The sequence below is a fragment of the Medicago sativa genome, chromosome 8, assembly GCF_051527215.1.
Source record: "Medicago sativa cultivar Bolivia chromosome 8, Bolivia_mono, whole genome shotgun sequence".
Taxonomy (NCBI): domain Eukaryota; kingdom Viridiplantae; phylum Streptophyta; class Magnoliopsida; order Fabales; family Fabaceae; genus Medicago; species Medicago sativa.
Genome location: NC_140756.1, coordinates 69,676,330 through 69,694,584, shown reverse-complemented (window position 1 = coordinate 69,694,584; position 18,255 = coordinate 69,676,330). Strand labels below are relative to the sequence as shown.

The 18,255-nt window shown below is 30.0% G+C and overlaps 2 long non-coding RNA genes across 14 annotated transcripts; both read right to left on the bottom strand.

Annotated features, from left to right (window-relative positions):
* Positions 1-3,369: 3,369 nt before the first annotated feature.
* LOC146900994 (uncharacterized) lies at positions 3,370-6,941 on the bottom strand. 12 transcript variants are annotated; one of them, XR_015021813.1, is made up of 8 exons: positions 6,532-6,928; positions 6,207-6,418; positions 6,052-6,121; positions 4,986-5,077; positions 4,596-4,627; positions 4,070-4,108; positions 3,831-3,912; positions 3,370-3,688 (listed from the first exon to the last, which is right to left on the bottom strand). It is a non-coding gene; the product is annotated as an uncharacterized LOC146900994 (long non-coding RNA). The 12 variants fall into 12 exon arrangements; XR_015021817.1 differs by lacking the exon at positions 4,070-4,108 and having other exon boundaries at positions 4,986-5,032; positions 6,532-6,931; XR_015021811.1 differs by having other exon boundaries at positions 4,070-4,627; positions 6,532-6,930.
* Positions 6,942-8,361: 1,420 nt separating this feature from the next.
* Positions 8,362-13,763, bottom strand: LOC146900993 (uncharacterized). Of its 2 annotated transcripts, none has more exons than XR_015021805.1 (8): positions 13,110-13,763; positions 12,927-12,963; positions 12,734-12,785; positions 12,349-12,412; positions 11,356-11,488; positions 11,010-11,072; positions 9,246-9,341; positions 8,362-8,757 (listed from the first exon to the last, which is right to left on the bottom strand). It is a non-coding gene; the product is annotated as an uncharacterized LOC146900993 (long non-coding RNA). The 2 variants fall into 2 exon arrangements; XR_015021804.1 differs by having other exon boundaries at positions 11,356-11,472.
* Positions 13,764-18,255: the final 4,492 nt, after the last annotated feature.

Sequence of the window (18,255 nt, the reverse complement as noted above, 5' to 3'; positions counted from 1 at the left end):
ACAATAATTATTTATTAAGAAGTAGGTTAAAAAAACATTAATGAGTTTTAAGATTTTGCTTTCACCAACCAAACCAATGATTCTTTCATCATGCCGCACAATGTATCAAAGGTAGTCATCAAGAGATCTAACCCGTTAGAATAAATTTAAAATATATCAATAGTTTATATTATTTTTTTTGAGGAAAATCCATAGTTTATATTGAAGTTGTGTAAGTTGGAGCAATGCATTTGGTGGTCTAAACTAAACTTTACCTTATAGAAGAACTCTAGGTGAACAAGCATGAGGATGACTTACAAATTATTGTAATATTAATTTTCAATTTCAATTATCATGTGACATGCATTCCAGGAGCTGTGAACCTTCCATGAGTCCATATTGAGTAAACACTTTATCAATAAGGAAATATCAAAATCAACAAAGTGTGTTTTGAAACTTTGTAGACATTTTATATTATCAATTGCAATACATTAGAGGGTGAGTTATGGGCCACATTCATTAGTGGTCTCGGTAAACAAATGCTTCAAAATCATCAAAAATTTCAATGACGGTGGATGATATTCTTTAGAAGTGAAAATCATGACCAAACCCTAGGGGTTTGTTCAAGTCCATATAGATAAGTGTTGAGTTTGCACTGTAAATGTTTATTGGTCGATTATTTACGAGGAGGAATTTAACTAGAAGATGAGTTTTTATTGGTGTTGAAGAACTGTCGTGCTTGTTATGTATAGGGGTGAGGGAGTCGGAGGAGCATATCGACCAAGAACCGTCGTGCTTGTTATGCACTCTCAGAAGGTATGATGTTGGTTTGCCAAACAACTTCATGGTCCATTTGAATGGCGGAGAAATGATTTAATTTTTTCTTCCAAGAACCCAAACGGTTTCTGAGGTGGTGGGCAAGATTCAAAATCCGTCATGGCAATGGTTTTTGGTTGAAAAGATAGTCCTGATACGTTGATTTAATACTATTTTTATTTTATTTGGTATGAAAAAAAATTATAGGTATTCTACCAATGCATCAATAACCATCAAAGGCATGATTTAGGATATTGGTCGAAAGTATGATCAACAAACAGTAACAAATTAAAAAGTTCAATTTGATACCAATGTGTAGATAAAATTATCAAGTTTTCTCTACAAATGACTGGAGAACTTAACTTCGATTCATGAATAAAACAAATTTTGGTTATATTTTACTTACCTCCCGACCAAACTTCGAATTACCAGAGTGCTCTTCCCATATACAACAAATTATTAACAATTTTTTTTACCAAAGTTCTGTTAGATAATAAAATATTAGGCTTAAGTTATTGGATCTTTATATTAGTAAGTTAGAGTCAATATGACCATTCATGAATTCTATGAAACCCTATCTGTCTTTGTTTTTCCTATTTTCTCTTTCTTTATTTTGTATTCATGTGTTGTTAACAGGTTCCACCTGATGTATGTGTTAACAAGAGCCAAGAGCATTTCAAATACTTTAGTTTCCAGCGAGTACATAAGGCTTGTCTTAACCTAAATCCAAACAAAATCCATCAAAGACAAACACAAGGTTATTACCTAAGGAGAGAGTCAAATGGGTTTAAATACAACTCATAAAAAGAGAGAATGAATGACCTTTACTCCTACTATTGAATGTTCGATGAATTTGTTTTATACAATTTAACAAGATTAAAGTGGCTTGAATTTCACTAGCAAAATAGATTGTATAAATTAAGCACCTTATTTATTGATAGTGGTATATTTGAATTTCTTAATTATACAAACTTACTAATGATTTCCCAATTCAATCTTCTTATTTTTGGTTAAACTAGAAGGTTGAATTTGTAGTGATTATTAATTTCTTATGTGTCATTTTTACTATTCTTCAATTGCATACAAAGACTATGTATCCAACAATATGAACACAATCATTTTAGTGAGTTTGATTGAGTTGAGATTTGCATATATCTTCCAGTGTACACTCATCATCTGAAAGTCTCACTTTACAATAATGCAATGATGTTGAGAGAATGACCATTGATTCTACTAAAGAATATTTTTGGGGACAAAAGCATAATGAATGGGACGTGTCTTTTACCTACTAGTATTTCCACCCGTGCAACGCACGGGCGAACAAAGATTTTTTGTGGCGTTAACAAATTATTACTCTGAACGTATCACCAAAATAAAAACATACAATGTATTTGTTAGACAAATCGGATTATGTTGTCATCATCATATTAAAGATGTCATCGTTTGACATATAGTTCAATTTAATCTAAAGCAATTACATATCTCTGATCAATGATAATTAATGACTACATATGTTATAACTGACACAAAAAAGTAGTTGACACTTTGAAGAGCAAATACAACAGTTAGTGTTGTACATGGAATCTATATAGGACATATGAATTTGGCATTTAAAAATTACCTTTTTTCTTATATATATAAGAACTTACATGGAATCTATATTTAGTCAAGAACTTACATATAGACACATGCCTATATAGACACTTTCCACTCTAAATTTAATAAATGTGAATTAATTTGAATCAGTTCATAGAATGTTACAGTATATTTTGATAGAGCATTTGAAATGAAGCTAAAAATGGTCGTAATCCAATACTAATACAATTAGCATGCCTATTATTTTAATCCTCAAACATAATCTCTTAAACAAAAGAAAAATAAATTGGTCATACTCATAAGTCATAAGTGTGATTGTAGTCAAATTTCCCTTGTCCCACCAGTTTCAATAATAAAATCAGTCTAGTTAATGTTTTGGTTTGAGCTTGTATCTTGTTTGAGAAACTTGGGTGGTATTGATAGACAAATTCATTTGATCTTATTTTCATTATCTGTCATTATAATAAGAGACAATAAGCAAAAATAATCCACTTATAAAAGTAGAAAATAGATGTTCAAACACTAAAGCATATATGTTTTTTTATACATTCACTTATGTCTAGCATAAATTCAGACATTGACATATAACTCTAAAGCATTTGTGTTCCAAATCAATGTTCTCTAGTTAGGACCATCAAAATTATCGATAGCAACGGGAAAAAAATCACGACACTATTTTAAAATTTGTGATAATAAACAACATTTTTTATAGAGTATAGAATGAATAGAAGAGAAACGTAATTACTAATTTCAACTAATGATCAAAATGTGTGTTAAATTAAAATGAGTGGTTCAATGTTGGTTTCTGCAGAATTAGTAACTAATAATAGAGACCCTGCCAATCCACTTTAGATATTTACACATATTACTTGATTACTCAAAATCAAAATATTATGTTCATTAAAAACCTTCTTTTGCAAAATTGGTATTCTCAATTCTGACCTATGAGTGTGGCGGCATGAATTCTGACCTATCAAGTTATCTATTCCCACATGAGATCCCATGCCATTATGAATATGAATCATAAAATTATTTACAAAGATGAGCAAAATACTCACAATCACTTTATCTAAAGTCTATAAATAATTGAATAATGTTAACTTGAATGTCTAATTCAAACCTCTTGTCAAAATAATAATAAATAAAATGAATATGATATGAATCAACTCTAAAAGTTTTTTTTTTTATCTCCTACAATAGAATTAATCAAGAAAAGTCTTTGTTTGGCATTGCCCTTGAACTTTATCTCTTGGTCGCTCTGCTTGTTCTTCAGCTCCAACTTTATCTCAGAAAAAGACTACAAAATAGGAATTCAATTGTGAACTTTTCTTAATATCTCCACAATCTACTAAGTGTATGTAACCTTTGTACTACGTTATTCTAAAACATACAACATTTTTTTTTTAAACAAAAGGGAAAACTATGGATGGTTACAATACCTATCTTACTCTTTCAGATGGCCTTGAGCAAAACAAAAAACTTTAGTTCTCTTGTACTATATATTTGTCTTTCATAGCTTTTCTATATCCCATGGTAAGTGGAAAATGAGTCGTTTCAATAAATAAATAAAAAGAAATTTGAGATAAAAAGATGCTTTGGAATTTAAAGTGGATTCAAAAACAATATGCTCATAGTTGAACCAAATTAAAAAAGAAACCAAGTTAGAGGCCAAACTTACTTGCATGTATTCTACTTTATGCTCATAATGTCAATCTCTCTGTTGCATACATAAGACTAATGATAACCTCTCTTTGTCTAATGAAAACCTTGAAGAGAGTTATAAGACTATAACCTAATAATGCTATTATACCCAAAAGCCTTGAAATATTAATGGTAAACAGGTTAAAAATTTGATGCATAAGTCTTTAAGGAATATCAAAAGTCATATGAGATTGCCATTAAGAGCTAATAATATAACACATTATAAAAATGTAATAATAGAATTTTACAAAAGCTTAAGCTCATGACATTAGAAAGAAGAATCTTGTATGAGCAGTTTGAAATGTTTGGCATTATTAATGTTATACCATGTGAATCTTCGATCATAATTAAGTATTATAATCTAAGTTTTCAAAAAGAGAGACTTCAAATTTAACCTTCAAATTTACATACAATCAAGCAACAAATAAGCAAAACCTAGTTCTGAATTCTCTTAGAACTATACATAGACGGACATTTTGTAGGCAACTGATCAAAAGACTTACCTCATTCCTAACCTTCATCAACAACTCTGAGCCTGCCAAGTAATATTAGAGAAAAACGTAATTTAGAATCTCAATTAATGAAATACAAATAGGAATATAATTGAAGCAAGACGAATCCTACTTAATACATATTGAGACATTTCCTTAAACATTTAGTGAGCGCTCACTATAACAATGAAAAAATTAAATCCAAAATGTAAATGAAATGCAAACCATTCATTTTTTACATCAAACACCATAATCGAAGAAGCACAATTCCGAAATAAAGAAATAATTAAAATAAAATCACATGATTGAGAACAAAACAAATTTCATTTTCATGAAAATAACATACCTTATGGAACAAAATTACCAGAGATCAAGATGTACGTACTAAAAATTTGCACGTACCTGAGTCATATCTAATAAACCCTTCATTTCCATTCCTTTGAATAAATCTACACATTCACGTAACTAACAAAATCAGTGTACTTCAGGATTTGCTGCAAAAAAAATGCATAAAATCAATACCAAAATACGAAAATCAATAGCCTTATATTACTGGAGAAAATTTCAAATGATCATATAAAATTCACTTGAACATGTCTATGTTGTTCTCTTAAAAAACTACTCATAATCCTAGAAAATAATTCTGCATAATAAATAATTTTGCATTAGCAATGTTGATACCAAATTAATTTATTAGCTTATAAAAGATACACAGTAGTTTAGGATATGTAAACTCTACAAACAACCAAAAAATCAGAATCCCAAAAGAACAAAATATCAATGTATAGAACCAAAAATATCTCAAATTTTGAAGGATGCATCCATATAGTTTTGAAAATTATTATGCATTATGAACAAACAAATATTGCACCTATAGTAGAGAAGCCTAAAAAACAGCAGAAAATGGCCACTCAATGACGTGCAAAGGTTACTCATTCAATCACTTATAGTTCTAAATCACTATAAACTAAAGCACCGACGTGCTCAAACTCAAGATGTACAACATTATATACAAATACCCATTTTGGATGGCATATGACTTGATTTTCTGTTGCACAATAGTTCAATTGAAGGGCTATGTCATTTCCTAACATTAAATTGATACTAAGACCAACCCCCACTTGCTTGGTATTGTAACTATGATCTAGTAAAGTTCAACAGCTAAATTGCCAAATCACATAACTTATACAAAGGTTTCTATGCAACATTATTAGTATTACTTCAAAAGCGTTGAGAGTAACATAATTAAAGCTAAAAATCATAGTAACATTTCACATAGCATAAACTTAATCTCAATCAATTCACATTTCAAAGTACATGTTCATCAGAAAATAGATTTTCAAAAGTACACATTCATCAAAAGACTAATCTAAAAAAAAACCAAATCTCATATTCAACAAAAGACCAATCTAAAAAAATCATCAAATTACACATCCAACAGAAAATAGATAAAAGTAATTGTATATACCTTCAAGTAGTGATTATACCCACGCATATGTAGTTAAATCAAGAAAGTCCTTCTTGTCTAGAATCTTCACCTGAATTAAAAGAGAATTTTTGTAAACATTATACAAAATTCAATTTAAAAGAAATTAATCTCAAATGAGTTTTTAGCAATAATACCCTGTTCCCATCCGATTAGTCATTCTCAAAAGTGATTTTGATGGATCAGTGAAGATTTCTCCAACATGCACAAAACAGAATCATTCAAAACCAAAGATAAATTAATAGACTATTTTCTGATATGGGAAAATAATGGATTAGGGTTTCGAAATTCATATTTCACCTTGATTATTATTCTTCCCTAATTTCTTCTTCGTTTTCTCCGAAAGAACCTGTACGAAAACGAAATAACTCAAAACATGAGACTAAATGTGAAAAGGGAAGAAGATTGATAAGAGATTAACTAAAATTGATAGGAGATTAACAAAGACAGAAAAAAATTTACCTCACACTCAAAATTGATCCCTTTTTCACATGTTGAGTGAATACTTCTTCATACCCACAAACTTTCAGCAGTGAAACTCAAATCCTGATACCCATAAACTGATTTTCGAAAAGGGTCGAAGATATGAGCGACTGAGAGAAAGCAAAAGTAGAAGATTGAGAATCATGAAACCCATAATCTTTTCGTGAAGGATGCATAGAAAAGGATTGATTCGAAATAACGTTTGAAATAAGATGAGAAAGAGTTCGGGTGTGATTTTTTTGAAGAAGAAGATGAAGAAAAAGGTTTGTGTTGTAACGTAAGAGAAGAGCGGGAGTGGTGGAATGTTTGGGAATGAAAGAGAAAGTGATGAAAAACAGGATGAGAGAGAGTAAAAAAATGGAATGAGGGAAATTAATGTTGGATAGGATAAGGGAGAAAATGTATGAGGAAAAAAAGGGTTTAAATGAATTTGAATTTTGAATTTTGAATTGAAGAGGGAAAATGAGAGGAAATAACATTTTAATGTTGGTGTGTGTTAGTGAGGAAAAAAAGTAAAGAAATTTGAGATGAATTAGAGAGAAAGGTGAGTTCAAATTTGAAAGTGATGTTTGTTGGGATAAGAGAAAAAGTAGGAGGGAAAGAAGGATTTGAAAAATTTTGAGATTTGAATTTTGAATTGAAGAGGGAAAATGTGTGATAATGATATTTTATTATTTGCATTGTGTGAATGCTTAAAGTGGCAAAAATAAAATTATTTTTTAATGATGATGTGACATGAAGTGGCTTAGAATTTTGACACATTGGATTGGTGCAAAATTTTTTGCTATTTGTTGTTCCCCATTTGTATATTACTAGTATTCGACCCGTGCAACGCACGGGAAAAAAATGGATTAGTGTAGTGCATTAGAATGTTGACGCTAAATAACAAAATACTTAATATATATTGTCATTCATATATATATTTATATGAATATGATGAACTTGTTACAACCATAAAGCAAATGAATGACAACCATCATACTATTTTAGTTAGGTTCCACAATAATGTCTTTTAGTCATCAAATGACCACATTAATGACAAACAAATACCAAGTACATAAATAGCAAAAAAAAAAAACAATCAAAAAATGTCTTTCAATGCATTTGCTTTTATAACTCCAAAATAAACGAAAGATATCTCAATATTATTACTATAGTTTAAACACATGAGTAAAAGTGACCAAAAAAAGATAAACATAAAAAAAAAAATCTTTCTCAACAACAAATTCAACATCTCCTGATGACTTCAAATATCACTACAAAAAATTATTTCTCAACAATATATTCAACATCTCTTTCGATAAATGAAATTTATTGTATATATTATTTAAATATATCCAATATATTGAAACATATATATTGAATACCTAAAACCCCCCATGTTTGAGGATATCCAATATAATGGAACATAAATTAAATACTTATAGCCCCCCGTGTTTATAGAATATAAAACTTTGGACTTAAATCAATAACTATAACCTCTGCATTTGAGGAAAATAAAATTTCGGACTTAAATTAAACTGTGAGATATTGCATTTCAAACTTAAATGGATCGGAGTTCTAATGAATTAAATCAATAACTATAACCTCTGCATTTGAGGAAAATAAAATTTCGGACTTAAATTAAACTGTGAGATATTGCATTTCAAACTTAAATGGATCGGAGTTCTAATGAATGATAGATGATAACATTGCAAGTGACATTGCACTAACTGTTTGATTTTACAACTTACTGAAATGACAGTGAGTTTTTGAACACAAAATTCAGCTATTTTGATACCGTTTGGAAAGAAATCATTAAAACAATGATAGAGAAAATGTAGTTGACATTGCCACAAAATATAAACCGGATAAATATAGGGGTTCACGTAGAAGCTACAAAGATATTCACAGGTTTACTTTCTTTTAAATTACTTAAAAACATTAAATCTGGAAGCTATATTAAGATACACATTTGATTTGAGGATAAAGAGGTAGTTTCAATTGAATCCTTTTCCAGAATAAATCCAGGAGCCTTCGCCTGAGGCAATAACATCTCAACTTTGAACATAAGAATTACAGAGTACATATAGGCCTGTCTTCAGGTTTTTGTTGTACGCATAATAACTCATGTATGCATCGTATGGCTTCAGAAGAAATGCACGTCTCAAATAAATGTGTATCTAGTAGTTCCTGTGGCATGCTTTCAATCCAAAGTCTCCAAACCTAAAGCCATGAAATTTGATGTAGTTACAAACTTTGAATCTATAATGATAGGACACAATTCAAATAGGAAATTCTATATAACAATTAAATTTAAATGTCCAAAAAGATTGAGAGAGTGTTATGGGTCATAAAACCCCTTAATCTAATCCGAAAATACTTATGTGATGTTCGATAGGTACTGTTCATCCTGTTTTTAACTTGAATATAAGAAAACCATACAAAAAAATTCAACCGCTGCATCCAAGAAAATAAAATAAACGACTGTGTTTTTGAAAATTATGTGAGGGACCTGATGAATTGTGCCTAAGGCACGGTAGGTAAGTATTGTCCTAATCTTATTCCCACAAATTATCTCCAGTATTTTTACGCCATGGTCTTTATCTCGAATAGGAAATAAAGTTACCTCATTGTCTTTATCTCTCAAAATGAATCAACAATCAACAATACAAAACGGATGTCTTTCATGTTGAATTGGAAAAGAAGCTTACCAAATGAAGCCATCTCTTACAGAAAAGAAGAGCCCGAATGAAAAATAGTAAAATCTCATTTCATCGCAAGTTTGCCACACAATGTCTTGTTATACCCTACAGTAAAGAGAGACAAAAAAAATTATTCAACATGTGAATATACTCAATTACACATGATTGTCAATTGACATGTCTTGTTCATCACTATTAATTAGTAGACACCCAAGTGAATCGCAGACATACTCATTTTAAACACATCAAAGATGAAATCATTAAGAAAAGAGTATATAATTAAATAAGTAAGCTCGATTCTGCAAATATATAATTAACCCGAGTGAATCGTAAACATACTCATTTCACTCGATTCTGCAAATAAGTTTAAAGAGAAATCATTAAAATACACAGCATATAGTTACATCACAACTATTACATCACTATAAACAAAATTGGGCATCAAAATATAACTCAAAAAATCACATGAGTTGAAACTGGTGGTGAGGTGTTTGATATACTCTATTGACGATGTGGTGATTGCGGTAGATATCCATCCTAGTCAAAATCAACCCATAAAAGATGAAGACCATGAAGAATCATGTGAAGGAACATGCTTCCTCTGAAGAGTCCCCAAAGTTGTTCAATTTTATAGATACAATTTGAAAAAACTGACATGAATTAAGGTTTTTATAACATGGCTAGGAAATCAAAGTAGGATAAACAAAAAAAGAACAAAGAGCTGGCAACTATTCAACATAGGAAAATTTCTAGTTCATAAGACTAAGACATAGAGTGAGACTTATTGATATACACAAAACATGACACAAATTTATTTCATCAAGAGAGATCAAGTAAAGTAGAACCGAAATAAGCTAGCAAACATTTGAACTATTATACACGTTAACCTTTTTTAGATTTTCCAAATCATTCATCCATTATGCATCGGCTCAAATTAAAGTAAACTTCACTTTATAAAATAAATGAAATGTAAAAGAAAAAAAAGGTGGTGTTTATGCAATGATGTAATAATTTTATTGAAGAAATCTCATAGATTAAAAAACTTGTGCCAACTTTGACAACCTAGTAAAGATGATAACTTTTACTTCTACTATTTTATTGATGCATTCTTTAAAATCTTTTCATTTATAACATCAACACATAGTACAACTTGTACAAAAAAATCGCTAAAGTAAAAGTTAAATAATCTCAATCATTGCCAAATTTAAAGAGTTGAAAACAGGGCACTCATATTCGTTGAACCAGTAAATATAATTTTAGTATTCTAAATAACTCTAGTAACAAAAGATGTGTGTGTGGTATCCTGATGAAATATAATTTAAGTATTCATATAATTTTAGTATTCTAAATAACTCTAGTAACAAAACTGAAAAAATAGGTACTAATTCTAGCATCAAAAGATGATGAAATAAAATACTAACTCTTATTTTTAATTTGAATGTGTGTGTGGTATGCTACTTTCAAAAAAATCAAGAGCCAATCAAACTTTAGCCTAAAAACAGAGTTACCATGAAGTTCTTCCAAAAGAACCAATCAAAAAAGACAAACTTTAATTAGTAAAAGTGAAAGAAGAAGGAATAGAGATTCACACATATGCTAATGGTGAATGATGTTGAAAATTCAAACATCTACAGATAATAGCAATTGAATGCAGCTCATGTTAACAAATAGTTACTCACTAACAATCTCTTGTCATTATCATACTTAAGACTTCATGAAACTTTTATTTAAGACAAAATTAATATTAAGACAAAGGAGTTTAATATTAACAACCTGTTGCAAATTGCAATTGCTCCAAATCTTGAGATCTTCCTAATTTGTCCACCTTTAACTAACCTAAAATCAAAACGAAAATGATTCATATATTAATATCAAAACTAAAAAAATCATCATTTTTTTTTATTTAGACATTTTCTCAAACACTTTGTTCTCTCCTGACGTTGAACATAACTTAATTCATATTGAGGTCACTCAAAAATGGGAAATACATAGGTGGCACTAAAATAGAATTCCCTTATCATTTATTCCAAACAAAAACTTACATATTAATGCATCCTAAATAGGATCCTTTCTAATTCAGTTATAAAGGTCAATACGCATAGAAAGAATTGAGTCATACCAATCAGATGCATCAAAGTCCTCCAACTATCATTTGAGTTGCTTGTTCTCCCAAGAAACTCCTATAGTGAATTATTATAATTTATATCACATAACTCCAACATTTTTAATTTGCAATCTGCCATGAAATAATACTAAAAAATTAAAGTTAATGTAATTAAGGATGTGAAAGTATGACGCTTCAACTTAAAAGTCACTATTAAGAATTCAAATTAGTCTGAGTTGCTTCTAATGAAAGTTAAACATGATTAAAATCCAAAATCCCAAATATCATAAAGAAGCAAATCATTGGGCACAAAAAATAGCAAATTCAAAGTAACACATGTAACAAAGTAATACTACTTCATGCTTCATAAGAAATATGAATCATCACAGATTTTTTTTCTTCTACAGTATACAATACAACATGATTAAAGCCATCATTCATATTCATTTAAAAATACAGACTTGCAGCAACCAAAACTTTGAAAATGAGGCTAGTACTTACATGTTATTGGTAGTTAAAAAGTCTTTCAAGAGCATGAAGAAGCATGTCGTATATTGATATTAAATTTCCATTTGACAATACCATTACCAAAACAAAAATGATAATTCATAACCAAAACATGAATTGGAGGACATTTTCTTTTCCAAATAATCTAATGAGGGTCATAATTTGTATTATCCAAACAGAGCTATTAGTTTACTTTCCCCTAAAGAACTAATTAAAGAAATGGAATCAATGCTAATCCTGAATCATTGCTAATACTTTTAATTTGAAAGTGACATAGTTGGAACTTTGCAAGTTTGATAGGCATATAACTGAAAAAGTGGAAATTTCTGGATTAAATATTGAAAAAATAAGTCTAATTGGTAAAAGTGGAAGAGTGATAATCACTGTCCATTATATGATATGCTTTATTACATGTTTCACATGTGAGCCAACAATGAAGAAGCTATAATCTATCCTAGCAAGCAAACAATGAAGAAGACAATAGAGATTAATATTAACAACCTGTTGCAAATTGCAATTGCTCCAAATCCCGAGATCTTCATAATTTGTCCACCTTTTACTACACCTAAAATCAAAACGAAAATGGTTCTATATCAATATCAAAACTGAATTACTGATGCTAACAACCTATGATATTTGAAGCTAAAATAGCTAGATAAATGCTCATTGTAATTTACAAAACAAAACAATAATTAATTAAAGTTTTACAGTTCAAATGGAAAATAAAATCTGCAGCTGTTACATGTTCTGACTGCAATGGAAATTAAAACATGATGTGAGTAGTTTTCTTCAACTATAAATAAAATTTTACTTGAATTTTTTTTTTGACAAAATTCAAAACATAATGGATCGGTAAATCTAAAAATAAAAAGGGAGGAATCATTACCTCCACCAGAAACAATATCATCCATTACTTAGCAACATATCCAAAATTCAAACTGCAAAACCAAACAATATCAATACTCATAGAGATGAATGATATGATAATTAAAAACAACTGGAAGAAAATTTCACCCCAAAGATGGGTATTTTCGGATCTGATACAAAAACGGGTTAGGGTTTTAAAATTCAAACTTCACCTTGCTTATTTCTTCATCAATTTCTTCTTGACAAAGCCTATACACAAAGGAATTAACTCAAAATCAGAAATTAAATGCAAAAAACAAAGAAGAAAAACTATCTATTAAAATTCTGGTCACCAACATGTTTATTTTCGGATTTGAGGAAAAAAATGGGTTAGGATTTCCATATTAAAATTTTACCTTGCTTATTCTTCTTCCTTGATTTCATCTTCCTTTTCTGTAGAATGGTGTGGTGATTTTGTGAGAGGGTTGAGAATGATGGAAGAATATGGTTTATAAATTATCTCAGAAGTAAACTTGATAGATCTGTAAATGAATGAGTGGGATTTGAAGAGAATGAAGAGAGGAAGATTTTGGTGGTTTTATTTTTGGGTATTGGCAGACGGATTATGAAGAGAGGATGAAGAAAGAAGGTAGGAAAAAGGCTTTCATGGAGGGGGTGAGCGAAACGTGAAAGAGTGGGAGGAGGAGAGAGAGAGTTGTGATGAGTTTGTGGGTGTGGGAGGAAGAGAAAAAGTGAGGGAAAAAAAGGAAAGAAGTTTAGAGTGAATGAGAAAGAAAGGATATAGAAAGTGATGTTTGTTGGAATAAGAGAAAAAGTAGGAGGGAAAGAATGATTTGAAAAATTTTGAAATTTGAATTTTGAATTGAAGAGGGAAAATGTGTGATAATGATATTTTATAATTTGTATTGTGTGAATGTTTAAAGTGGCAATAATAAAATTATTTTTTAATGATGATGTGACATGAAGAGGCTTGAGGATGTGACACATTGGATTGATGCAAATTTTTTTCCTATTTGTTGTTCCATGCTTGTATATTATTAAGATTAAGATTCATACCATCTTGGATTCTGAATAGTGCTTTATGGCTAGTTCATATATATCCCATATATAGACATTATGGATTCTGTATGATTGATTGTGTCAAAAAAAAGGGATTCTATATGATCATGAACTAACACCGTGTCAAATTTAAGCATGCTAATTTTGAGTAGACCTAGTGGCTAGTACACTATAGTCCTCGTGACTATCTAAATCAAACATGGTAAAGTTAACAACACACATCTAGAATAATGTACAGGTGGACACTAATTAACATTGTACCCATAAAAAAAAATATCACAATTCAATTCATAGTACATTACTATAGAAATCACCAAAAACAAAAAGTAAAAAACACATCGATAAAGAACATCTGTTTCACGAATATGGTTTGACACTATTCAAAGATAACATAGTCCTTTAGGTATGTGGTCATATGTTCGATCTTTGGTTGGTGTGGATGAGAGTACATGTTGGGAGATGTCAACTCCTTAAATAGATCTTCATACGTCAAAGGATTAGTCTCTGGTTTCTGATCGGGATACATTGGAGGACAACCAAAAGAATGACATTTCATGAGATACCATTACATTTTTTTTGTTATATAATTGGATAAAAGCATAGCATAGAAAGAGTATATACAAATGTAAATTGTCTCGCGTAGGTAGGTTTAGTTAGTAAGTTAAAGGACAATGAAGGAGATTTTGGGTTCGATCCGAAAAGTTAAATAAAAATTAAATTTATTAACATTTGTCTATAAACATTACAGAAAATGCTAAAGAAAAGAAACAAATATAAAAATGTTGTGCTGAAAAATGATGAATTCAACTTTTTACAAGTTTAAAAATCGTTTTCAATGCAAAACTACTATACTTTTAACTACAAATGCATAGTAAAACCTAATTAATTACTGCCTCCTCTGTAGTTGGTGGCTTTGGTATTGAATGGTTGACCAGAGACAGCTTGAAGATTGTCCAACTTCTTATTTTTCCATTGGTTTTCTAGATATCTCGGGTGGGGACTAGATATCTCTTGTTTTAGCAGCTCTTATAGTTTTTAAGTCAATGGGGTGATCCTTTAACCTTATAAAACTTGAAAGGTTATGATGCTTAAAGAAGATTTTTGTAGTGTTACTCAGGAAGACTCTTGCTAGGAATCACATTTATTTTTTTGGGAAAGGTGTGGAATCACATCCTTTTGCTACTTCTTTTTGAGGAACTATTTGCTACTTTTTATATGTAGATGGATTGATACCATGGCCGATTCTGAGATTTTTTGATCTAGGGCGAACCTACATATTGGGTCTTAGCTAATAAATATATATATAAACATCAAACTTGATACACAAAATTAGGCAATTTTTTACCCCTAAAAAAAAATTTGGATCCCAAATTTCGTTCTTATTTTTCGGGCCTAGAACGGTTGCCCTCTTTCGCCCTAACCTCAGATACGGCCATGATTGATACATATCATAAATATCAATAGCACATAAATACCAGAGAGCTATTCGTCATATTTTAGAATATTGTATTCTAAATTGAGTTGCTTTTTTTGGTGAAGGACCAATCAAATCTACCATCCCACACAAAGGACAAGTAATTTTGGGGCTAATATTACAATATACAAGTTTTGTTTAAAAAAATTGGAAAGGGTAATTTTGTTTTTGAACAAGGAGTAAAATTATTATTATTAATTAAAGCGGAAAAAACGGCAGTAATAACTTTCCATAACTTACTTTAAAAAAAAAAAAACAGTTTTATAACTATTTTAAATCAATTTAAATTGTTTCTAGATTTGTGGTTCTAGAGGTGCCAATTTTGTTGGAATGTCTACTGCCACTTTGGTGCAAGTTCAGACTCTTATTTTATCTAAAAAAGTATATTATATTTCATTGTATATTTATATTTTATTGCAAAATATTATTTTAAATTAACCCGTTTGTTTCTGTTTTGTAATATCTATATTCTATTTATATGTTTTTAAATTTGAATTTGAAAAAAATTAGGCTGTTAAGTTCAACTAAAATAAATAGGTAGTTTTCAAATTTTATATAACTATGGCGAATGAATTTAAATTTAAATCTTAGAAGAATGAGTTATTAAGGGTAAATTTGTCATTTTATTTTTATTTTTTTACAATTTTGAGTTCCCTTTATTTACTATATAAATATAAGATCAAACTCTTAATTTACTAATGAAATACATATATATGGATGGAAATGGCAGGCATGCTGCACGTCAGACTTAAGCATTCAAATTTTTAACATACCAGACTTAGGCCTAATTACAAGTCTAACTCAGCCTAACATATTCTCACACCTAGATACATGGACTACATTAAGAACCTTTTTTGTAGAGTTAAAAAAAAGTTTTTGAATGTCAATTTTACATGAGCTTTTTTTATTTAACTTCTTATATACTTTTGTGTATATAACTTCAGAATTGGTAGTTGTCTCTCACAATGCAAGGTGCGCAATTAAAACTGGGATATGACTGCAGAGAACTTTTAAGGAAAGACAAAAAAATTAATTGAAAATCTCCCTTAAATTGATTACGTACCCTCCACATTTAGGGTGACACTTGCCTTCTCTGAGTTCATATATATTGCAAAAAGAAGAAAGAATAAAACATATTGTCAGAGAAAGTAAAGATAATCAATCTATTTCAACATTCTTATAACATCAAGTCGTCAATATTTCATCTATATTGTTAACAACGTTGTTGTACATGCATGTACTGAGAGGAACTAATGCGTATTTATTTTTCCTTGTACATATGATTATTCTATACACAAGATTACTTTTTACTTTTGGGGATAAAAATGTTGTAAGATGGAATGTGTATCTTTTCCCTACTCATGCCATCTGGGATTCTGAATAGTTCATATCCATCATGTCGATTCTATAAACATCAGGAACAAAACACCGTGTCGATTCTAAATCATCAATATAATTATTGAGAAATGTAACGGGGCATCTATATCTATCTCTCTCTCTCTATATATATATACACACATATATAAGCACAGCTCGACAATGAATCACCATTTCAAATTTAATCGGCTCTAGTTTTTTAGTGAGAGAAATTCCACATTCTCTGTAAGTTTTTTTTCTTCTTATTCACTCATGAGAGAGATGGTTTTAGATCGTTGTTGACCTAAGATCCCTCTCCATCTTTTTTCTTATTTCTTTCATCTAAATAATTGATTTCACATGTATCAAAGTTTTTTCTGTTGTGCTTTTTTTTTTTGTGATTTTGTTTTGAATAAATGAATATCGTTTTATTTTTATAAAAAAATAATAATAACCATTTAAATATTCCTACACACATAACAATCAAACTGCATCAGATTAGTGATTCGGAAAAAAACCAGAAAGAAAAGAAAACATTATAACAAAGATTTACATACATATATTTTTTTTTTGCCAAGATAACTTTTTTACCATATCATGTAACAAAGCTTTTAAGGTAGTTAATTTGATTTTTTTTTTTGACAAATAAGGAAGTCAGTCAATTACAACTAACTTTAATGGTATCAAGTTGTGGTTCGGTTTGGTTGGAGAGCGCGAGTATATTTGGATTAAGTATATAGTGGTATGACATGTTTAAAATTTATAGACTGATTGTTGGTGTTCAAGTCAAAGTGGTAATCCCCCAACAACTATGAATGGATTCAACATTTTTAAATATATAAAGGGTGACCTATATATTATTAATACCTTAAAACTTTAGGTCAAAATGTGGTGTTCTGATATCTTATTGGTCATAAACCAATAACTCGTTGTTGATCATGAAGCTCCTTTTGTCTTTCAAAAAGTTTGTCCGTTTTAAAAGATTTCACATAATTATTCTCTAGTTCTCAATAAATGGCAACAATTGTAATATTTTGGAGTATTTCACGTCAAATTCTTGTGTTGTGATCACAACCCAATCTAACCACCAGCAACCAGCATCACCACCACCAATGATCACAACCCACTTCTCCGACCATCGCCAACGACCGATGTCCACTACTCTCACCATTGCCAATTAACAACCACTTCGACTACCGTCGTCAACTACCAACCACCGCTCTAACCACCTCTGAATGCAAATTTTAGACCACCACTCCGGCCTGACCTCCAATCACCGCTATGACAACCATATGTCGACGTCGCCTTTGGCAACCACCACTGTCACCATTGCCAATTGAGTAGAAATGAAAACCAAAAACGACCAAAATAAACATCCCATTATTTAATTTGTTTTAAGTTAATTAATTATTTCCTAATATATTATCAGTCATTTGAGAACCCAAAACTAATTCTTTGTTGTCTGTAATGTTTTTAGAGTAATGTTAACGTGTGTTTGTCCATCAATTTGCTATATTTAGCATAATAGGATATGAAAAAACATACCAAATTTAGAAGCTGACTCTAAAAATATATGTCAAATACTCTACTTTTCCAGTATCTCACCCCACTCCACTAGTATAAATCCCCATCTCTTTCTCTCCATTAATTCC